Here is a 24,968-nt window from a genome sequence, read left to right as displayed (position 1 = left end):
GCGGGCTATTTTGTCCCGGATGGTGTCAAGCTTCTTGAGTGTTGTTGGAGCTGCACCCATCCAGACAAGTGGGGAATATTCCATCACACACTCCTGGCTTGTGCCTTGTAGATGGTGGATAGGCTTTGAGATGAGTTACTCGCCATAGTATTCCTAGCCTCTGACCTGCTCTTGTAGCCACTGTGTTAATGTGGTGAGTCCAATTGAATTTCTGGTCAATGGTAACCCCAAGGATGTTGACAGTGGGGGATTCAGTGATGGTAACACCATTGAATGTCAAGGGCGGTGGTTGGAGTGTCTCTTATTGGTGATGGTCATTGCCTGGCATTTGTGTGGCATGAATGTTACTTGGCACTTGTCAGCCCAAGCCTAGATATTGTCCAGATCTTGTTGCATTTGAACATGAACTGCTTCAGTATCTGAGGAGTCGCAAACATTGTGCAATCATCGGCGAACATCCCCACTTCTGACCTTGTCAGGGACAAAAGTGGGGAATTATGCTTAAAGCCCAAAGAAGTAGGGAGATCCTAAATGAATACTTTGCGTCGGTATTCACAAAGGAGAGGGATGTGTTGACTGGGAGTGTCTCGGAGGGGAGTGTTGACCTGTTAGAGAAAATCTCCATTACAAGGGAGGAAGTGTTAGGTTTTTTAGGGAATATAAAGACTGACAAATCCCCAGGGTCTGATGGAATCTATCCAAGGCTGCTCAGGGAGACGAGAGATGAAATTGCTGGGTCTCTGACGCAAATCTTTGTCTCGTCACTGGACTCAGGTGAGGTCCCAGAGGATTGGAGGATAGCTAATGTGGTCCCGTTATTTAAGAAGGGTAGGAAGGATAACCCGGAAAATTATAGGCTGGTGAGCTTGACGTCCGTGGTAGGGAAATTGTTGGAGAGGATTCTTAGAGATAGGATGTATGCGCACTTAGAAAGGAATAAACTCATTAACGATAGTCAGCATGGTTTTGTGAGAGGGAGGTCATGCCTCACTAACCTGGTGGAGTTTTTTGAAGAAGTGACCAGAATGGTTGACGAGGGAAGGGCCGTGGATGTCGTCTATATGGACTTTAGTAAAGCGTTTGACAAAGTCCCTCATGGTAGGTTGGTGCAAAAGGTTGGATCTCATGGGATAAAGGGGGAGGTGGCTAGATGGGTGGAGAACTGGCTTGGTCACAGAAGACAGAGGGTGGTAGTGGAAGGGTCTTTTTCCGGCTGGATGCCTGTGACTAGTGGTGTTCCGCAGGGCTCTGTATTGGGACCTTTGCTGTTTGTGATTCATATCAACGATCTAGAAGAAGGTGTAACTGGGGTGATCAATAAATATCCTGCAGATAGTGAGGAACATTGTCATAGGCTACAGAAGGATATAGATAGACTGGAAATTTGGGCAAAGAAATGGCAGATGGAGTTCAATCCAAATAAATGCAAAGTGATGCATTTTGGTAGAACTAACATAGAGGGGAGCTATATGATAAATGGCAGAACCATAAAGGGTGTAGATACGCAGAGGGACCTGGGTGTGCAAGTCCACAGATCCTTGAAGGTGACGTCACAGGTGGAGAAGGTAGTGAATAAGGCATATGGCATGCTTGCCTTTATAGGACGGGGCATAGAGTATAAAAGTTGGGGTCTGATGTTGCAGTTGTATAGAACGTTGGTTCGGCCGCATTTGGAATACTGCGTCCAGTTCTGGTTGCCACACTACCAGAAGGACGTGGAGGCTTTAGAGAGAGTACAGAGGAGGTTTACCAGGATGTTGCCTGGTATGGAAGGGCTTAGTTATGAGGAGTGATTTGGTAAACTGGGGTTGTTCTCACTGGAAAGACGGAGGATGAGGGGTGACCTAATAGAGGTGTATAAAATTATGAAAGGCATAGATAGGGTGAACGGTGGGAAGCTTTTTCCCAGGTTGGTGGTGACGTTCACGAGCGGTCATAGGTTCATGGTGGGGAGTGGGGGGAGGTTTAACACAGATATCAGAAGGACGTATTTTACGCAGAGGGTGGTGGGGGCCTGGAATGCGCTGCCGGGCAAGATGGTGGAGGCGGACACACTGGGAACGTTTAAGACTTATCTAGATAGCCACATGAATGGAGTGGGAATGGAGGGATACAAAAGAATGGTCTAGTTTGGACCAGGGAGCAGTGCGGGCTTGGAGGGCCGAAGGGCCTGTTCCTGTGCTGTATTGTTCTTTGTTCTTTGTTCTTGTGACGGAGGGAAGGTCATTGATGAAGAAGCTGAAGATTGTTGGGCCTAGGACACTACCCTGAGGGACTCCTGCAAAGATATCCTGGTGCTGAGATGACTGACCCTCCACTACCACAACCATCTTCCTATGTACCAGATATGACTCCAACCAGCAGAGTGTTTGCCCCCTGATACCCTTTGATTCCAGTTTTGCTAGGGCTCCTTGATGCCACACACGGTCGAATGCGACTTTGATGTCAAGGGCTGTCACTCTCACCTCACCTCTGGAATTCAGCTCTTTTGTCCATGTTTGAACCACGGCTGTAATGAGGTCAGGAGCTGAGTTACCCTGGCGAAACCCAAACTAGATGTCACTGAGCAGGTTATTGCTGAGTAGGTGTTGCTTGATAGCACTGTCGATGACCCCTGACCTAGTACTCAGTTCCTGAATCATTCTGTTCCCAGATCACTCCATGGGTGGAATTATACCTTCCCGTCACAGCGGGGGTGGGATGGGAAAATGCGAAGAGTCAAATGTCTAATGAATTCATCAGGGCTGGAAAATTCTACCCCATGTTTGTGAATGGAGTTGAGAAACTGGTGGCAGCAATGTGAGCTGAGATGAAAACAGCTTTTGTGGTCTTAACAAAAATGCTTCAACTCCAATTTTCACCTATTAATGATATCCCAGCAGCAATTTCCATATTGCAGGAATGTGCTGCCTGGTTTCCTGCAATGTAGAAATTAGCAGAACAAAAGAAATCAGGACAAGATACGAAATGCACTTTAAAATGATTAGGGTAGCAAAACAAACTGTCCAATGTGAGAAAAAATGTCTCCAGAACAGTTGCCAAGTTTTACTTGAGAGCAGTTGTGGGCCCTTTTAAATATGCTGGAATTGGCTTCCTCCAAATGGAATGAGCTAAATGCTCACTGCCAAATCAAACAGCAATTGTTTTGTTATAGGTGAGGTGTAGACTGGGTGCAGAACCTCACCCAAAGCTTTAAAATTTTCCATGAGATTCCATCTCATAGGGCGGCACTGCTGCCTCACAGGGACCCAGGTTCGATTCCCGGCTTGGGTCACTGTCTGTGTGGAGTTTGCACATTCTCCCCGTGTCTGCGTGGGTTTCCTCCGGGTGCTCTGGTTTCCTCCCGCAGTCCAAAGGTGTGCGGGTTAGGTGAATTGGCCAATGTCAAAATTCTCCCTCAATGTACACAAATAGGCGCTGGAGTGTGGCGACTAGGGGATTTTCACAGTAACTTCATTGCAGTGTTAATGTAAGCCTACTTGTGACTAATAAATAAACTTTATCGATTGAAATAAAATTCATGTTTCAAGTTGTGCTTCCTGCGTGAGTATCTTCCTTTCCCCGAAAAACCATAGCTTGCATCCTCTGAGCTGGGCATATCAGATCAAGTGCCTGATTGCCCAGCCCACCCCTTCAACCAGTAAGGCTCTCAATGGTACTGGCAGAACCAATTTAGGGATGTGAAGTAGAGATAGAATCTAATTATCCCAGTCCTATTAACATAGACTCTGTGCTGTTCGTGCTAAGCTCTTACGTTAGGAAGACTCCAAAAATGTGTATGGGTTAGGTTGGTAGGCCATGTTGAATTGCCACTTAGTGTCGGGGGATTAGCAGGGTAAATACGTGAGGTTACGGAGATGGGGACTGAGTGGATTGTTGTCAGGGTAGACTCGATAGGCCAAATGGCTTCCTTCTGCACTGTAGGGTTTCAATGATTCTATGATAGATTGTCTTCCATAAGTCACAAGCAAGAAGACTCAGTGCCTCCCTTTTAAAAGCTATTTCCTATTTCCAGTAACATTTCCTTTCTCCAAGTTTCAAAGAAAACAATGTTCCTCAGGCTGTGTCCATCCTCTTGGGTCACAATCTACAGCAGGCAGGAGGTAGCAGGCTGAGATGAATCACCTCTCCATTGTATAAGCGGCTGGCCTCTGCTAGCTGACAGCGTAACTGAGATCAGGAACTCTCGGTGGGGTAGAAATACCTTTTGAAAACATTTATAATATCCCCACTCACAGTGATTGGGCAGTTTAACTGTGCTTCGCTCCCCAGCCACTCATGTTGCAACCCGTTTTCATATTCTCCTAATTGCCCCTCTGAAATCAGATGGAGCCGGTAGTGGCAAAGGAAAGAATTAACTACCACAATTAATATTTGATGAGCCAGCTATTCAAGTAATACTACACTTCCACCCCCATAAAAAAGCACTAAGAGTTAATCTTTACCTTAACCGTCATGTGAACCATGTGAGAACTTGAGAATTTAGGGTGTTTACTTAACAGATGTAGTCACGCAGCACCTTCAGCACAAACTGGAAGCAGGCCAAGATTATCAGAGGAAGTTGTGAATGTTTAAATCTCTAAAGAATGTAAATTTTCTTCAAAGGATGATACCTTTCTTGAAGGTTATGTGTTTAAGATATTGTACTTCCCAACAGCATCAAAGTAAATTAAAAAGACTCAAACTTTCCTTTTGTATTTAATTGGGAACCCAAATAAAATTTTGAAAGGTGTTGCGTGCCCTGAGGAATCTGGCTCCGATTGATTTCTGTACGATACTGGATCCAATGTCGTATTATTGATGTTAATTAACTGAGGTAGGATGACAAACAAAATCTTCAAAATCCCCCGGCGGCATACAGTACGTTCCGATGAAAGGTCACCCACCGACCTGAAACATTGGGCTGGATTTTCAAAGTGGGGTTGGGAACCCGACACTTGGGTGAATTCTGAGCTCTGACCCCGTGCCCGAACTGTGTCGCTCTCGTGACTCTATTTTGAAATGTAAATGAGTTTATTGAGCAGGAGGTGAGCACGGCGCCCAATTAGAGGAGCCGTCTCCCTCGAGAAAGTGGGAGCTGCCTGTCTGACACCAGCAGTGAAGGCAGGTGGCAGCCATGATGGAGACTATATCCAGGAAAACAGGTAACTCCTGGGTCTCAGCCATATTTGGGGCGATCTATTGGCACTTGTTGCACCTCCACTATTAACTCACACCATGAATAAAGATAATCAAAGGCCACATGCCACATGATCCTAAACTATGTCCTGGGAAGGAGCAGGAGTTGGAGAGGGAATGGAAGTACAGATCACCAGGGCTATGGAATTGGGAGGGGTAATGGTGGCATGGTGGTTAGCACTGCTGCCTCACAGCTCCAGGGATCCAGGTTCAAATCCAACCTTAGGTGACTGTGTGGAGTTTGCACATTCTCTCCTTGCCTCTGTGGGTTTCCCCGGGTGTTCTGGTTTCCTCCCACAGTCCAAAGGTGTGCAAGTTAGGTGGATTGGCCATGCTAAATTGCCCTTTAGTATCCCATTAGCCATGGAAAATGTGTAGGGTTATGGGGATAGGGCAGGGGAGAGGGCTTAAGTATGATACTCTATCAGAGAACGGCCTCTTCTGCACTGTAGGGATTCTATATAACTCTTCCTCCACTTGGCTCCTTAGAAGAGTTTTTTAAAAAATTATATTAAAACCTACCTTTAGTTAGCAGCTGCAAGGGCCACTGAAGAATCCTGCCCCCCTCTTCAAAAGTGAATTTTACTCAGGGCTCTTTCAACTGTCATAGCCTCAACTAACACAATCAAAGAGCCTAGATTTCAGCATTGGCCTGGGAGGCGAAAAGGAATAGCTCACATGATATTTAGCTATGAGACTGACGTAGGTGCGTAGATTGGGCACACATTGTCCCACTGCTTAGTTGTCCCATACCCAATAAACAGGTACAGCACAAACCAAGTTATACCAGTACTGTTTATTAACTGGAATTCCATTCAGGTGTTTCCAATTGATATACATTAGGTAAAAACAATGTAAACTCAGTTGTCTAACATGCACAAATATTGTTTCACACCAAGAAACTGTTTGGACTCAGTTCAGGCTATGCTGAGTTAGCTGATGGCCGCTTGAAGAGGTAGCTGAGGTAGCGCTGTGGACTTCAGCACCTCTGGGCTAAGGAAAATTTGAAAATATCAGTCAGAATTCTGGCTCCGGGTTATCCCTTCTGAAAAGTGTGTGGGTGTGGACTTCGGTTGAGACAGGTTCAGATTTGGTGGCGAAACCTGCCACAATCAAGAATGTGTTGACACTACCCACCTGCGCTCATACCTAAAGAGTGAGTTTGGTATGGAGGGCTGGACTGCTTTCTGCGGATCCATGTACCTGGATGAGTCAGCACCCTCCAGGCAGGTGCAGTTAAAATTGTGAGGGCAGAAAACGAATACTACTGCACAAGAAACACCCACTCAACATTTTCTCAGGTTCTTAGGTATCTGAATTGTATAATATGAGAGCTAAAAGCATATATACACCAGCAGAGGTTGCTGTTGGTATTGTACAGAACTCTGACTTCCGATAAGGTATAAGAAATAGAATCAGTAAGATTTCAATTGTTTGAACGTATTCATCAACTTGAGCAAAACTGACCTTCTTTGCTAAATAATTGAATATCTGCTCGGTAAACATGACAACTCTCACTTTTCGCAAATCACAATGAATAATGCTGTGTCTGAGTAACAGATATTTATGTGGGAGTCTTCGTGTTTACCATGGGGATGAGCAAAAGGATATTTTAGTAATAAGTGGGTTGGTGCAGAGCTGAATGTTTGCTTTCCGTAATGATTACCATGTTCCTAAAAGATCTGATTTGATTTGATTTATTATTGTCACAAAGTATTGTTTCTTTTGTGCTATACAGACAAAGCATACCGTTCATAGAGAAGGATAGGAGAGAGTGCAGAATGTACTGTTACAGTCATAGCTAGGATGTAGAGAAAGATCAACTTGATGCAAGGTAGGTTCATTCAAAAGTCTGATGCAGCAGGGAAGAAGCTGTTCTTGAGTCAGTTGGTACGTGACCTCAGAATTTTGTATCTTTTTCCCGATGGAAGAAGGTGGAAGAGAGAATGTCCGAGGTGCGTGGGGTCCTTAATCATGCTGGCTGCTTTGCCAAGGCAGCGGGAAGTGTAGACAGTGACTCCCCATGAGATACTGGTTGAACAATTGCTTTATGACATTGGGTACAAACATAATGGCAGTTGCTGAGAGCTGTGCTGAAAACTGATGTGCAAAAGGGTCACCTGAAATTGGTGCTCTGAGACATCATCAGCATGTAACAAGCCTGCTGGGAGCACCAGCTAATTGGCATTGTGTCAGTCAAAGAACTCTGGCATCAGGCTGACAGTGACTCCAAAAGAATGAGTGGGCGGTGAGGGGGTGGTTGCGGAAGGGGATGAGAGGGCTATTGTTGGTTGGTAGGGGCCCACAGTCTGGTTTTAAGGCTGCCCTCTACTTGAAAATAAACAGTTTTGCAAAGGGAGCTAAAATAGGCGTGAGGTTGCCAATTTGCATAGAAAACGGTGCTGATGCCTAACTAATGCTAGGGTACCCTAACAATGTGACATGCGACATACCTCCAGCACAGACTGAGCATGCACTCTGCATGACATACTGGACCCTCCAGTTTTTCATCCAAATCACACAGATAAGTCTATTTTCGAATGAACTTAATTCGAATATGGAAACTAAATGGGGATAAATTTCTTGGCTGATTTCATCAGGCGTAATTCAGGAAAATTGAGTTGTGCAAAATTAAAATGGTTGCCCAAGGTTCCTCAGACTGGCCCATGCCTTTTCGTAATCCACCAACTTTATTTATATAAAATCAGTGGCAGTCTGTGATGTAGTGTGCTCTGAGTTTCCTGGACTTACACTAGGTCAATGAAGAGGTACACGAGGTGGAGCAGTTGCCAGGAAGTGCGGTATTTAGTTAGCATATCGGAAGAGAGTTTAAACATCGATTTCTACAGCTGAGAAACACTTTGTGATGTGTATGTTTTTTTGGATTTCTGGCTACAAGTACCTGTAGCTGCTTCTGATAAGGTCAGACCACCAGCATAGAACCCCTACAGTGTAGAAGAAGGCAATTCAGCCCATCGAATCTGCATCAAAAACATCTTACCCAGGCCTAACCATCCTTCGCTCCATCCCTGTAACCCTGCATATTTACCATGGCTAAACCACCTAACCTACACATCTTGGGACATTAAGGGGCAATTTAGCACGGCCAATCCATTTAATCTGCACATCTTTGGACTGTGGGAGGAAACCCTAGCACCCGGAGGAAACCCTTGCAGACACAGGGAGAATGTGCAAACTCCACACAGACAGTGACCCAAGGCCAGAATCGAACCTGGGTCCCTGGCGCTGTGAGTGACAAGTGACGGAATTTGCAACCTGATGATTCTTCAGTATCCTTCAGCGCTGCACATCACGTTAACTAACAACAAGGGTGTGCCACCCTTCTCAGACCCCTCCCCACCTAGTCAGAGTTCCTCAGCAGCAAGACAGCATTCCCTATTGGCATAACCTTGTATGACATCTGAGCAGCATAGGATGGAGCAAATGAGAGTTAGGCATCAGGATGGTGTAACCCACCCGCTATATCCCCTCTCATCACCCCCATCCACACTCTACAGCAGGCAGCACAACTATACAAACATCTTTCAGAGGATGTCAGAGCAACAGTGTAGTTTTAGCCATCTGGTAACAACAAGATGTTGCTGACTGAATCTTCCATGCCAACATTGAATTCTTCTCCATGAGCTCTGTGATCTCCTTGAAGTGCGGGGTGGAATTAACATTCAGGAAATCCTTTTAGATGCCCTGCTTGTGATGGCATGTTACATCAACTTTCTCTTCAACAGATAAAGTAAATGAGGAGGTAAGTCCAGCAGTTTGAGGAGAATGTCTTAAATGACAGGGTAAAAAAGATATGTGGAAGTTTGAGGCTGTTGAAGGGGAGGAAGATGTTTTGGGGCTGTGCATATCAGTAATTGCTGCGCATTATTAGTAATTTGGGGATCAACTGGCAAGATGCTAAGTTTAAGCTCCATTTAAATAGAATACATTGTGATGTTTAGTTGTGCAGAATGTGCTCTTGCCGAGAGTGATCATGAGGAAAAGGGAGCATGGCCAATATGTGATGCTGCCTGCCTTGCCAATGTAGAACTCCATTCAGCATTTTGCTGCAATGCTGGAAGGGTGGACACTCTAGTAGTGCTACAACTTACATTTTCGGATGCACCCAAGGTCACATCTCCTTTCTTCTTACTTTCAGTATCCCCCATGAGAACTGTCAGAATGAGTGAAGTTCTGCATTCCTGCATTCTTCTGCTGATGTTATGCTTGACTAGTTTATCTAGATAGGGCGGCATGGTGACACAGCTTCACAGCTCCAGGGACCTGGGTTCGATTCCCAGCTTGGGTCACTGTCTGTGGGGAGCTTGCATTTTCTCCCCGTGTCTGCGTGGATTTCCTCCAGGTGCTCTGGTTCCCTCCCACACTCCAAAGGTGTGTGGGTTAGGTGGATTGGCCGTGATGAATTGGCCCTTAGTGTCGGGGGACAAGGAGGGTAAATACGTGCGGTTACGGGGATAGGGCCTGGGTGGGACTGTTGTCGATGCAGGCTCAATGGGCCAAATGGCCTCTTTCTGCACTGTAGATTCTATGACTATGATTCTTGAAAAGTATGATTAAAAATATTAATAATTCAGATCATTGAAATGAGGTGAAAATGAAGTAAGAGAGATAACCATTTTTCTTCAACTATTGAAGTCTCCAGGCTGAACAGTATTTTGAAGACTGCACAAGTTTCCATGCAGTTTACCTACAAACACCCATTTGACATGACTTCTTTCCCAATGCTTTCTCCAATGGGTAGACAAATGAGCAGAACAAGAGACCCTGTGAGCCCAGAGGTCACTGAGAGGTGGAACATATTCTTTCTAGCTGCAATAGTGGCATCATTCCGTTTGGGCAAATTCTCCACATGCAAATATAATTAATGTGAATTACTCAGGGATTATCCCTGATAATGATGAGAAGCTTCAAGTTTCATAAAGAATCTAATTTAATTCTATAAGTCTACACGAAAGATCAATTTTCAGATTAGCAAAGTTGTTAAACTCAGATTTATTTAGGAATTTGTAAAATTATGCTATTTTGCTCTGGTTCAATGAGGGTGATTTTGAGCCCGCACTCTCTGTCTGTGGGAATGGTGGCGCATGCTCAATATCCGGAAAGCGCGATTTGTGCTGGTGAGTTTCCCAGTTCCGATCTTCCCAGCCCCTTGCGGGTGGAGCGGTGTGAAACACGCTGCGGACCGCAGAAGGTTCATTTTGATACATTAGCATGTCATTAGTGAACACACTCTCTGGATATTGAGCCCGCGCAGAATCTTCAGCTGGTGCTAGCGTGACGTCACGTTAGTGCCATTTACACTAGGCCTGCTTATGTGAACCTGCCGCCTTCGAGGGCGATTTCAGAGGTGAGCGCTCCGGCACCCTCTGCAGTGTGATGCTCAGGGGGCACCCAGGAGGGCTCGGGAAACATGGATAGGTTCAACTTGGGGCCTGAGGTGGGGGTCCCAGAATCAGCATTTCAGGGAGAGCGGTCGGGAGGGGTCACTTGCCGATCTTACCTTCCCTTCATATCAGGGCACCCCTTGCTGTAAAGGAGTTGTAAAAGGCTGATATGCAGGCAGCAGTTCCCGTGTCCTCCTTCCTGGGTTCCTGTCCATATCGCAGCTGAGGGAATGCCCTTCCTTAGTGGGGGCTGGTCAGAACGTGGGAGGGACATAGCGCTGCCTTTCTCACACTCCCCAGGGATGAGGTGCCAGGTGAGCACGGTGGTTCCCCCAGGCTTGGTGGCACGAACAGACTGGGTGGAGATTCTGTGGGTGAATGAAGTGACATTTGTGACTAAGCATTCAGAATGAAACAGTGACCTATCTACTCGAGTGTTTAGATTCACCCATGCCCACTAAGTGCCTACAGTTTCTTAATCTGCCTCACGCTCCCACTACGTCTGGGTGCGTCCCACGATCCGCAGCTGAGGTTGAGGCGGCCTGCTGACTTCCACACCCTTTACCGGAGATGATCTTGGTGGGCGTCCTCTGGGGGGGGGGGGGGCTGGACCTCGAGGGTCCTTCGGGCAGCACGGATGTTTGACTGCTTCCTTCCTCAGTGTCAGGGGCTGGAACTGTGTCACAGGCAGGGGGGTATCAGATAGGCTGGAGATGCCCAAGGTCCTCTGACTGGAGGGTCTCAGGCTGAACTCCTGCCAACCCTCTTCCCTTCGGGTTCCTGGGGGCCCTAGGCTCCTCCATGGGATGGAGGGACAGCTGGAGCCAGATCCAGAAGCTACGCCAGCTTCTGGCGCTGACACTCGTGGATTCCCTCCAGTGCCTGCACCATGCAGTCAAAGTCCTCTCCACGGATAGACTCCGCTGAGGGCTGCTGCCATCCCTTCTTGATACTCATGACTCTGCCCTTGCAGCTCCAGCAGCTTTGGGATGACGAGGCCCAGAGGCACATCATCAGCAAGGGCCTCAGCAGAGTCCTAGGCTCCAGCATCCCTCTGAATGCCAGTTCCCTGGGACGTCCTGACCTCCGCCTGCTGTGGATCGCCAGCTGTGAGGTGCTCACCAGTGAGTGACCCAGAAACCTGTCTACTTATTGAACCCACCGAGGTGTGAGTATCTGTGCTGGTGCCAGGTGTGGGTGACAGCTGTGACACCTCTTCAATGATAGGGTTGGAGAAGTCCCCCTCTAAGCTGTTGGAGTCTGGTGGGTCCAAGGGATGCGAGGATGGTCCGGCCTGTTCCGCTGGTCAGTGTGCAAGAGAAGGGACGTGGCATCAGTGCTTTACAGGGGATAAGGAGGGAACATTGATTACTCACTGGAGACTTGAGGAATGACAGTATATGTGTTGAAGATTCTCACGTTTTCTCTGCTGCCCCCACTTCACCAGCAGCACGGGCATGCTCTTCCTCACCCCTGGCCAGTTCAACGGCTCGCTCCTCAAAACATGTGAGCATTTTCAGCTTGGGCATGACTCCAACTGGCTGTGCCCGCGCACACTTGTTGTGGTTGAATTTGCCCTGCAATGACTCAGAGAGGGAGAGTGTAGGTGGGAGTGCTGACATTTAAGATGGTGATGAGGTGGCAGGTATGGGGTTTGAGTGGGAGCTGGAGTATGAATGGCATAGCAGCTACTGGGGGGACATGGTGATTGCGGGAGGGAAGGGGGAAACTGGTGCCTGGTGTTGGCAAAGGCCAAGATGACTGAATGGGAGAAAGGGTTGGGGGTGTGAGAGGTGTGCGAGGGAGTCCAGTGAGAGACTGAGAGTGATTCACTTACTGTGGCTGAGCGAAGAAGATCATTCATCTTCTTCCGACACTGCTACCCTATTCACTTCTCGCACTGACCAGGGCTGCCACTGCATCCCAGGCGGAGGTGGTGACTCTGCTGGAAGTCCCTCTCCTGGAGCGGGGATGTACGGTGTTCCACCTCTGCACGACTCCATTGAGCTGCCTGATCAGGGCTCCCTCTGTAAAATGTGGTGCTTGCCTTCTTACCCTGCCTTCTCCTGCAGTTGCTATGAAACAAGTGCTGGGAATTTGATTTGATTTGATTTATTATTGTCACATGAATTAGTATTCAGTGAAAAGTATTGTTTCTTGCACAGACAAGGCATACCATTCATAGAGAAGGAAAGGAGAGAGTGCAGAATGTAGTGATACAGTCATAGCTAGGATGCAGAGAAAGATCAACTTAATGCAAGGTAGGTCCATTCAAAAGTCTGATGGCAGCAGGGAAGAAGCTGCTCTTGAGTCAGTTGGTACGCGTCCTCAGACTTTCGTACCTTTTTCCCGACAGAAGAAGGCGGAAGAGAGAATGTCCGGGGTGCGTGGGGTCCTTAATTGAGCTGGCTGTTTTTCCAAGGCAATGGGAAGTGTAGACAGTGTTAATGGGTGGGAGGCTGGTTTGGTGATGGATTGGGCTACATTCATGATCTTTTATAGTCCCTTGCAGTCTTGGGCAGAGCACGAGCCATACTAAGATGTGATATAACCAAAAAGAACGCTTTCTATGGTGCATCTATAAAAGTTGGTGAGAGTCTTAGTAGACATGCCAAATTTCCTTAGTCTTCTGAGAAAGTAGAGGCGTTGGTGGGCTTTCTCAACTATAGTGTCAGTATGGGGGGGGAGCTGGACAGGTTGTTGGTGATCTGGATACCTAAAAACCTGAAGCGCTCAGCCATTTCTACTTCGTCCCCATTAATGTAGACAGGGGGCCATTTATATGGAGCTCCCCAGTACTTGCAGCATCTAAGTCATTACATTTGGGTGAATCAGAGGGAATGTGCCACTGGAGTGGCATGAAACTCGTGGAAATAGAAATTAATATTAATAAGCTGTAAGATTCAGCCCAAGAACACACCAGCGCCGGAACCAACACTCTCCTTTTTTTGGTAAGATTTTGCGCTTATTCTTTAGCTTCGGTGAAAAGATTTCCTGATGTCCTTGACTAACTGGTTATGAATTTTTGTTTTGCACTTTCACATGCCCACAAATCAATAAGTCATCATTAGGGTTGCCTAATCTCGCTGAGGAAACATTCCAGCCTATATCTTTCATTTACTCAGGCACATATCAAGATAATGAACTCCTGTTTCAATGAAACAGTCCTCATCAAAAAAAGTCAATTGGGAAGTCTTCTTTGGTTTTCTTGTAAATACGCATTCAAGTGATGTAAATTATACTGAAGTTGATGATAGGAGTGCACCCTTCTGCTTTCTCAGTCAGAATACTGTGTAGTTTATGGCAGAGGAATACTGTGAAGGAAGAGTTGAGTGGCCATCTTATGCTTTAATGGTTACCTCAGCAATCTAAATACAGTACTAAATTTCCTCTTGCACAGCCTACCTTGGCTGCCCTAGGACATGGTTCAAAACCAACCTTTCATTTTCATTCAGGAATGAGAAGCACGATATTAAAGTGCCAATTTGACTCAGTGACTCTTGCCTCTCAGTTAATTGATTGTGGGCTCACGCATCAGCGCAAGACTCGGGATCACAAACTAAGCTGATACCTCAACAATACATTGTCGGAAGTGTTTTGAATGAGGCATTAAACTGAAGTCCCATCTGCCTGTTCAGGTAAATGTTAAAAGTCACACAGCAATTTTTCCATTGCAAGGAATTCTCTGGATGTCCAAGTCAATATTTAACCTTACCAACACCACCAAAACAGATTAACTATAGTCATTCATCCTGTTTCAATTTGTGTACTAATGAAATGTTGTATTTTCCAACAAAACAATAGCAACTACTCTTCAAAAATAATTCATTGGCTGTAAGGTATTTTAGTGAAGATGTGGGAAGTGCTGTATGAAACCAAGTTCCTTTATTCCTCTTAATGGTGCAGTCCTCACAAAGCAGCCAGTTGGCAAATCGTTGGTTTTTTTTCCAAACAGGTGAACATTGTGACAGAGATGCACTGAATGCATAATCATTGTGGCAATATCACAATGAAGAAGATTTATAGCTTGTCTTATTTTCCAAGCCCAAAACAGTTTTATCAAAGGCTTTTTCATGGATACACAATGCATCATTCTTTATAAATGATGTCGAACCATTTAATTTTCTAAAGGTGTGGGGCTTATTCATTGAACAACCAATATTTCCTTTGAAGAGAAGTATGACTTCAGTGAACATGAATTGATAAAATTGCCCCCAGACTCTTGGACAACAGAAAAGATTTACCAGGATGTTGCCTGGTGTGGAGGGCATTAGCTATGAGGAGAGATTGGAGAAACTTAGTTTGTTCTCAGTAGAACGATGGAGGTTGAGGGGCAACCTGACAGTAGTCCACAAAATTATGAGGGGCATGAACAAAGTGGATAGTCAGAAGCTTTTTCCCAGAGTGGAAGGGTCACTAGGGGGCATAGGTTTAAGATGTGGGGGGCAAGGTTTGAAGGAGGCATGTTGTTTTTACAAAGAGGGTGGTGGGTGCCTGGAACTCACTGTTGGGGGAAGTAGTGGAAGCAGATACAATGGTGACTTTTAAGGGGTGTCTGGACTACATGAATGAAATGGGAATAGAGGGATATGGTCCCCAGAAGGGTGGGGGTTTTAGTTCAGACAGGCAGCAGGCTTAGAGGACCGAAGAGCCTGTTCCTGTGCTGTAATTCTCTTTGTTCTGACATTTGAGGTGGAGTCTGTCTTCTTTACATTGTTCAGTGTTGCCAATGACACATTATCAGTTAAACAATCATTGGCGTAAAATATCAAGAATCATATATTTAACTGATAAGAACTCATTCCTTTAATACTGAAAACTCATATTTCCTGATTTATATCAGATTTTGTGTTATGTTAGTACCAAGTATCGATCACAGTATTAATTCAACGTAATCCTTCCTGCTGCAAATTTTAATCTGATAGCTTCATGAGATCTTTTGTGCAGGTGGGAGGATGTGGGTTGAATAGTGCTGGATTCTTAATTCAAACATATTGGAAAATTGTCATTGCAGATTAATAAAATAATAATTCCAAACCTTCTAGTAGTTTACTGATTTTAACATTCATGACTATTACAAAACTTGTTTTGCTTTACAATTGTGCCACTATAACTTTGGCTGGAGCTACTCAAGAAGACAAACATATTCTCCATGAGGTTATGTAATGATTCTGTTAGCGTTAAGCACTCTTTGTTGCTACATAATTTTGTTTGAATCATTGCTGAGCACAAATGTTATCTTGACCAAACAGACTACATTCTCAATGCACTGTGAAAGGGACTCATACTTAAGTCTACTTTAAATGATTGTTTTCTGAGACACTCATTGATTCTAATGTAAAACTGACTGCATAAAGAAGCGTTTAAGTTTACTGATTCTCCTGACCTCACTGCACAGAAGGCCAAACCAGATGCACAAGGGGAAAAGCAAAGAAATAGAGAAATCACATTGTGAAAATGGGCCATTTGGTCCAATTAGACTGTGTTGGTGTTTACTGTGCCCTTATCCTTTAATGGAAAGAGCTATCATCATGAGCTTACAGTGACCTCTTATTCTCCGATGATTTCTTATATTACAACATGGAGATGAGTGTTTGTTAACCAATAGAGAATCCTGCATCTGGTTTCACTTCAGTTCTTTAAACTGGCCCAGCTTCAGACTGAGGCTAAGGATTCATTCTGGTTTTGGGATTTCACCGAGGTTAGTTGATGAAATATAAGTCAGATTTGTTAGTATTTAGATATAAATTTGGCTGCCTATTTTAAAGTATACATAATATTAAATTCAAAATCACTTTCAGTTGAGATTGAGCTTCTGTGGGAAGTAACTTGAATTGGATGGCCTCTGAAATTGGTCAAGTTGATAATGTTTGCAATGAAAGAATATGGGAAAATGTTCCTGAAGGTACTTTGTTTCATAAACTGGGTGAAACCTGTATTTTATAGAGTCTATCCATTAAATACCTCAAAGTAAAGCCTCCATAAATCCTTCCTGTGCACAAAAGGAATCAAGAAACACTCGTGAACATTCATCCATCCTCAAGCTGCCACTCGCCAGTTCTGATCTGTTACTCACCACTGATAACACCTGTTCCTCAGGGACTGTTGTGTTTTATGGAAAAAATTGATTCATTTGGGTATAAATAAAGGAGGCGATTCTCCCAAAAGTGCTGAATTGGTGGGAAAACTGTTCTAGATCACGACTGTTTTTTCAGTGCAGCTTCTCACTCGAATCTCCGCACTCTGTGCTCTGCAGAGGTCACAATCGTGAATCTCATTAAAACCCAGGGGACTATTCACGCCGGAGTCTGACAGTTCCGGAACTCTGCACATGCGCAGTGGTCCCGAGCTCAATCGCTGGCCAGCCTGGGACCCCCGCAGTGCTGCCCCTCCAGCAACCCCCCCCCCCCACAAGGCCTAACCGCAGCCCCCACAACAATTCCCGGGTCAGGTCTGACCCCTCCCCTGCCCTGGAGTGCCCCGATGTCCAGCCCATCCCCCCACAGCAGTGGCGATCCCTCCAACCCCCCTCGCCCCAGCAGACCCCCCCCCCTCCGCTGACCACCCCTGAGGTCAGCCCCCCCTGGGGTCAGACTCCCCCAGGAGGCAGGCCCGCCCCCCCCCCCAGCCCACCCCGATCACTGGCCCTCCTCCAGCCCAGACCGATCGCCATGCAGAGTGGCAGCGGAGCCCCCCACCCCCACTGATTGCCCTTAGGCTCTGCCCACAATAGGCCCCAACCCTTGACACTGCCCCATGCCTGATGGGCAGTACCAAGGTGCCCCCTGGGCATGAGCACTTTGCCCCTTGGGCAGTGCAGGGGGCACAGGCTGGCACTGCCAGGGTGCCCATGCCCAGGGGGCATCACCCCCTGCCGCCCAACCCCCTGGAGCTCCTGATTGCCCTCCCTTCATTCCTGCGGGTTCTCCAGCTCGTTCCCCAACATGGGGAGCTACTCTAAACCCCGCCGGAATGAAGTACTCCTGGCGGGGTGGGAGATTCAATCAGGCCCGGCAAGTTCCCGATAATCACAAGTTTTCTTGACTGATTTTTGGAAGAGGTCAATAAGATTCTGTTCCACATATTCAACCACTCTGTGAGGAAAGAAAACTTTTCCAATTTCCAGCCTCACTTCAGGCTTCTTTAATGTTAATTCCACACTGACAGTTTACATGAGATAATCTGCCTCTGTTTACATTACTTGTCAGCGTTTGAAAGTTCTGAATCACTGGTCTCCCTCCAACATCCTTTTCATCACCAATGAAAATAAGCCCTATTCTGAAAGTCTCTCCGCATAGTCACCTGGAGCCTTGGAACATGAACACAGCAGCAGTCACTGCTACCTTTGAGCACTGACTCTGTTGTGAGCTTGGATCCTTTGTGTGAGCTTGATTCTTAGACAGGCTGTAGACATACTCTGGCATCTGCTTAACACTTGTTTATTAGTGCAATGTCTAAACAAATTACAGAATAGGCATCTAACTCTTAAGCATGATTCCATCTCTCTCTCAAGATATCCAACACATGACTGACCAGTGTCACTGCTACATAATCATCTACATCATCCCATCTCTTAATCCTTTACACTACAAGCCCCCACTGAATTTTGCAAGGTTAGTGCGGAGGAGAGGGTTAGAAATTTAGTACCCATTTTACCCATGCAGCCAGAAATTCCAGAAACTTCTGACAATTTAGAGATTGATCAACTCCCTTACAGGTCTCAGCCCTGTCCCTGAAAGCCTGTGATGTTAGGGAGTTATTTGAGATGTTTTGAAAAGAAAACATGAACTTTCACTTCCTTGGAGAACTCAGGCAACCTTCAATGATTCTGAACTAACTCAGCTTGTTCAAAAATCTCAGAAACCACAGAAACTCAACGCTATTGGGTTCTTGTTGTTTACTAGGGGGTTCCACCAATCTCTTGTCAGTGTTAACATGGAATTTTGGATCCCTAGAACGATTAAAATCATTATTATTTGAATGTTTTAAGGCATTAATCATCTTCTGAGGCAAGGTACCCAAATTGTTTTTTCTCTATTCCCGGTAATGTCTTTTTTCAACGTAACTTTGAAATGATAGACATAGATAGATAGAAGATAGGAGCAGGAGGAGGTCATTTGGTCCTTCGAGCCTGCTCCGCCATTTATTACGATCATGGCTGATCATCCAACTCAATAGCCTATAGAAACATAGTATTTAGCCTTCACTATAACCAATTACTAGTATAGCCAAATTTCTGCTGTCTGTAATATACCTTTTCTACTGTTTAATGTCCTCTTATCTCTTTCTAACCTTCTTTTCAATTATCCTCAAATGGCATTTTGTATACATGTGCATTCTCACTTCTTTTTCCAATACTAGCGATTAAAATAGACTTAAGTAATGTTTGCAAACACATATCTCGAAATATACTCACCTCTAGCAGACAGAAAAAAGTATCAACTATTTGGAAGTACTCTTGCAGATCTTAAAAGAAAAATAATTGTAATATATTTAAGCTCTGCACCCCAAATTTAACAATCAAAGTTACCTCTGCCTGGCAAGCCCTGAGCTCACCTGAGTTACCAAGTTGCTTAGGCCTGACATTCTTCAAGCTCCAGCCCATCCTTATCAAGGATCTGCACTCAAAATCAAGAAGAGAAATCAAGCTTCTGCTGCACATCTCAAAAACTAGGAGGTCTCCACCGAATGAATGCTTAGGGATCAATGAAAAGATACTGCTCTACTTTTTCAAACAATCCTGATCTTATGGGACAACATACCAACATACAGAAGCAAAAACAATTGCCACCCCGTGTACTTGGAGGAAAATGAGAAAAGAGTCCTTGTTAGCTCCCTTTCCCACCTCAGTTCATGGCTATGTGATACATGAGCCTCATAAATCCTAAGGTAATACAAAGTGGGGGAGCAGGGAGGGGGGGGGGGGGTGGTGGGTGCGGGGGGGTGGACACAGTGCAGCGAATCTGCCCAATTCTCCTCTACTCTCTCCAAAAATAACATTATTTGAGGCACATGGCTTAGAAGAGATGATCCAATATCTGATATTATTTTTAGCATTGCTGGCTTGATTCTGGAAACTTGAAGACCCTAATTCAAAAGTGCCTACACAGATCAGAAGTAGAATAGCATTATCCATTTGTACATATCTGACAGGATTTCTGCTTCCCTTCTTCCACTCCTGCCGATGTCTATGCTGTTTTGTGCAGCTCGCCAGTCCTACCACTGGGGAACCCGTCGCAGGGGGTTGCCTTTGGCGGTAACGCATGTCCTACTGGCAGGAAGGGCTGGAAAATGCCGCCCAAGGAATGTTAGATCTGCTGATACGCTTTATGATTCTTGAAAGATTCTGTGGCAGATCTGTTTGTATACTAAGCAAGCCTTCAGTACTGCAGAATACCAATGATCGACAAATTGAAGGATCTGGAGAGGTAGACTTTCCATTTGAGCTCACTTAATATCATATAAATCTTAAAGCAATGCCCTATCTGACAAGCTGGTCACAGTCAGACTAAACCTTACCAGTTCTCTGTGCCACTAGGCTGTATGGTTGCAACTAATTAAACTGCAGCAGTGTTCCTACTCACATTTTGGAGAGGTCAAGTCTCATAGCCGGTCAACCAAGTTCTGTAGGAATAAGGAAATTGGGTGTGTCCTTAAGAAGAGGCATAGTGCATATCATATTGAGCCATCTACTGATGTGGATTTCAAAGTGGTTGGACATGGTTGTGGGTTCCTTCTTAATGCAGAATAATATATAGATACAAAAATTATGATGTGGATGATTCCGGTGGTAGGTTTTCAACTCTACATTTCCATAATTCACTTATTTGGTTAAGTGATTTCATCATGTATTGTTAGACAGACCATTCTGTTTCCATATTCACTAGATTCCATACAATAAAATTTCTGGAAGCTTCATAGAAGTAATTCACTAACTCATCAGTCAGTTTCTTGCTCTGTCAAATAATTATTCAAGCAATCAGTGGGTTAATTAACTGCCAAACTGCATTATTCTATTGCAAACATTCAGCCCAGTAATAGTTACAAAATTCCCTGTATGAGGTACCTCAGTATTTTTGAATGGAACTAAAACATCTAAATGAATTGAAAATGGAAATATGTCTTGCTTTCTAAGCTTCTTGCAGGCTTCAGGATGATGTAAGGTGATCAGAAATCCCAGAAGCAGTTCCACACATCACGCACAAGAAACTCAGTCTTGTTTGCTGAAGGATGATTTATACAGCTGCGGTGCTATCAGACCCATCAGCCCAGGGCTGGCGAGCAAGAGATCAGCCAAGCTTCCCACTCCTGATTGTTATCCAGGACTCCCAGTGGTAAGAGTGCATTGTTAGGTGCGGAGTGAGAACAAGATTGTGCTTGCCTTTGGTGCCAGCCATGGAGATTGTCTGCTGACATGGCCTCACAAGCATTAGTGGACTGCTGGCATCTGTAGCATCTCAGCACCTTCAGGGAAGGAGGAGGAAACTGGAAAGTGCCAGGTAATGATAATCTCAAACAAGACAGTACACATCTAGCTCCCTTTCACCTTCAATCACACCAATATTATTAAATTCCATCTTAGGGTTCACCACTGACAGAAGCTTAACTGAGCAAGGCATATCAACAACATGGTTACAGGAACGGAGGGGATAGAGTGAGGTGTGTTTTTCCTTCTGAATCCTCAAAGCCTTTTTACCATCTATATAGTTCATCTGGAGTTTTTTTGCCACGTTCACTGCTTGTCTGGATTACACAACAGAAAGATGGTGCAGGAGGGAGGGCTTTCCATTCCTGGGGGCACTGGGAGTGGCTCTGGGGAAGATGGCACCTGTACAAGCTGGATGGGTTGTACTTGAATACACTGGGACTGAGTTCCTAGCGGGGAGTTTTGCTAGTGCTGTCGGGAGGGCTTAAAACTAACTCAGCAGGGGTGTGGGAACCAAGAGGAAATATTGGAGAGGAATACTAGAATGCACAAAATACTAGGAAGGGTAGATAGCAATAGTATAGAGAATAGTAAGTTAATAAGTGAAGTTGGAGTAAGAGAGAAAGTAATTATGTCTAAATCAGGGTTATTGTGCATGTATATTAATGTTTGGAGTATAGTGAATAAGATTGGGAAGTTACAGGTACAGATTGCATTGTGGAAATGTGATGTTACGGCAATAACAGCGACCTGGTTCAAGGAAGGGCAAGACTGGGTGTTAAATATTCCTGGAGAGAAGGTATTCAGAAAAGATAGCAAAGAAGGAAAGGAGGAGGGATGACGGTATTGGTTCAGGAGATCATTACAGTTCTGGAGAAAGAGGATGCCCCAGAGGGTTCAAGGACAAAATCAATTTGGTTACAGCTAAGGGACAAAAAGGGTGCAATTACATTGCTCAGTGTAGTCTATAAACCGCTAACTAGTGGAAAGAATGTAGAAGAACAGATCTGTAGGGAAATTACAGCAAGATGCAAACAATGTAGAGTAGTTTTAATTGGAGACTTTAATTATCCATATGTGGACTGGGACTGTGGTAGTGTAAAGGGTGGAGAGGAGCAAGCATTCCTAGATGGTGTTCATGAGAATTTTCTGCAAAAGTATGTGTCTACTCCAACAAGAAAGGATGCGCTACTCGACCTGGTTCTTGGAAGTGAGGTGGGCCAAGTAGATCAAGGGCGGAAATTTCCCATCCCACTCGCCACGGGAATCGTAGCAGGAGGACACGGACCATGCAACGGTCCATTGACCTCGGGCAGGATTTTTTGGCTTTGGGACAAATGCGGCTGGAAAATCCCGCCACAAATCTCAGTGGGGGAGCATTTAGGAGACAGTGATCATTGTATTGCAAGGTTTAGGATGATGGCACGTTATGAAGTTGCATATATAAGGTTAAAATGTGGTGTTTGACAAATGTAAATATTGAAAAGGAATGCTAAGAAAACCAAAAGAAATCACATAGTATTGTCTCTTTAAAAAGCATGTGTCTTTGTGATTGGGATTTTAAACTGCAGAAAGCAGGCTGCAGAAGCCAGCTTTGCAACATTTGTATCCAAAGTAGCAGCCAGAGTCCCAGCAGAGCAAAACAGGTTTGAATTCAATCAATGAGTTTAAAGCAAGCACTCAAAGACACAGAACCAATTGAGTTCAAATTTGAGTGTTGTTGACAGCCTCAAGCCACTCAAATTGCAGGAATATTGTGAGGTAATTCCAGGTATTTAAACCCGGACAGGGGGAAATAACGGTTAGAGCAACCTTGCCACCTCTAGATTGATGGAGGGAACAGCGAGTCTCTCATATGAAATCCTGCAGTAATATATCGTTTCATCAAATCACCATCCAAATAGGAGAAACCAGCTCAGAAAGTATTCCAGACTGAATCATCAGAAGAAAGCTCATACTTCCACCAACACTTGGTATTATATTATTTGAGAGCGACTATATTCTGTGATGATTTATTTCATTATTCCTGGATGAGTCTTGTAATTTGAACAGCATTCTATTGGGATGTTTATTCAGTTTGTTAATTGTTTTAATAAGGTTGTCACCGGTTTTAAAATAAAGACCTGTTAATTGTTCACGATAGAGTGTGGCAGATCCTGCTTTAATTTACCAAAACCAGTAGCTCCCTGCTACCTCACGCACACTTACTTAGAATTACGAGGCGAGGTATATCCCTTTGGGGGGGTTCCAAAATCACGCAGAGGGAAACAATCACCTCAGTGTCCTAACAGGTAAAACAGGATAATAGGCAATATAGAGCAAAAATAATTAACTGGCAGACAGCTAACTTCAATGGGGCAAGAACGGAGCTGGGCTGGATAGACTGGAACCAACGTTGGTGGGTAAAACTGTAGCTGAGCAATGGGCTATCTTCAAAACAGAAATGGTCCAGACACGGTCAAGGTATATTCCCTCAAAAGGAAAAGGTAGGGCAAACAATTCCAGAGTTCCCTGGATGAAAAAGGGGATAGAAATTCAGGTAAAGGTGAAAAAGTGTGCTTATGACAGGTGTCAGAAAATGCAGTTGAGAACTAAATAGAATACAGAAGGTTCAGAGGGAAGGTGGAAAAGCTCATTAGAAAAGAGATTAAATACTATGAGAAAAGACTGGCAGCCAACATAAAGGGGAATCCTAAATTCTCTTATTGACATATAAATAGTAAAAGGGTGGTAAAAAGAGGAATAGGTCAGATTAGGGACTGCAAAGATGTGCACAGATCATTGAAGATGGCAGGACAGTTAGAGAGCAGTTATTAAAGTATATAGTATTCTTGGCTTTATTAATAGGGACATAGAGTACAAGTTCAAGAATATTATTCTGAACTTATACAAAAAACATTAGTTAGACCTCAGATGGAATTTGGGGAAAAGTCTTGGGCACCACAATGCAGGAAAGATGTGAAAGAATTGAAGAGAGTGCAGAAGAGGTTTACAGGAATGGTTCTAGGAATGAGAGACTTCAGTTGTGAGGATAGATTGGAGAGGTTGGGATTGTTCTCCTTGGAGAGAAGGAAGCTAAGGGGAGCTTAAATAGAGATGTTCAAAATCATGAGGAGGTTGGACATAGTAGATACCGAAAAATTGTTCCCACTCTGTGGTGAACCATCGTTGGTTCCCACTGTGGGATTGTTCTAATGTTGTTGTTGGGCTAGGGTGGGATTGATACACCTGTGGTTGTTACTGTTGTGGCACATCCCAGTCGGGCTCCGCCTCCTGGGAGAGGTATAAGACCCCCTGCTCGGGCGGGACCTCTTCAGTCTGGGATAGTGTGTTAAAGTTCTGTTAGTTCCATTGTTAGTTAATAAAAGCCTTCTTTTACCGAAGCTTCGTGCCTCGTGTCCAATTGATGCGCATCAATTTTATTAACTAACATTAAGCTCTCAACGGAAGGAAAAAAAAGAAAGGAGAGTATGGAGCAAATCCTAAAGCCAGAACGTCTGACGCTAGATCCACGTGCGGTGGGCGCTTCTAACACCTTCGACCACTGGCTGAAGTGTTTTGAAGATTACCTGGCAGCCTCCGCAGCGGTCACCACAGATGATGACAGACTCCGGGTCCTCCATGCGAGGGTAAGTGACACAGTCTACCTCGCGATCCGTGTGGCCACCACTTACCCGAGGGCCCTCGAGCTTTTAAAAAAGCGCTATACGAAACCTCCTAACGAGATCCACGCTCGTTACCTCCTCGCTACACGACGTCGGCAGTCGGGCGAAACCATGGAGGATTACGCCAATGAGCTCTTGCAGCTAGCCATGGGCTGTGACTGCAAAGCTGTGTCGGATGAGCAGTACATGTATGACCTCGCCCGAGATGCGTTTGTGGCCGGGGTCGGGTCTTCATACATCCGTCTCAAGCTGCTAGAAAAGGGAAATCTCAACCTGACCCAAGCTATGGAATTA

The sequence above is a fragment of the Mustelus asterias genome, chromosome 17 (assembly GCF_964213995.1).
Source record: "Mustelus asterias chromosome 17, sMusAst1.hap1.1, whole genome shotgun sequence".
In the NCBI taxonomy this organism is placed as follows: Eukaryota; Metazoa; Chordata; class Chondrichthyes; order Carcharhiniformes; family Triakidae; genus Mustelus; species Mustelus asterias.
Note: the sequence above shows the minus strand (reverse complement) of the source record.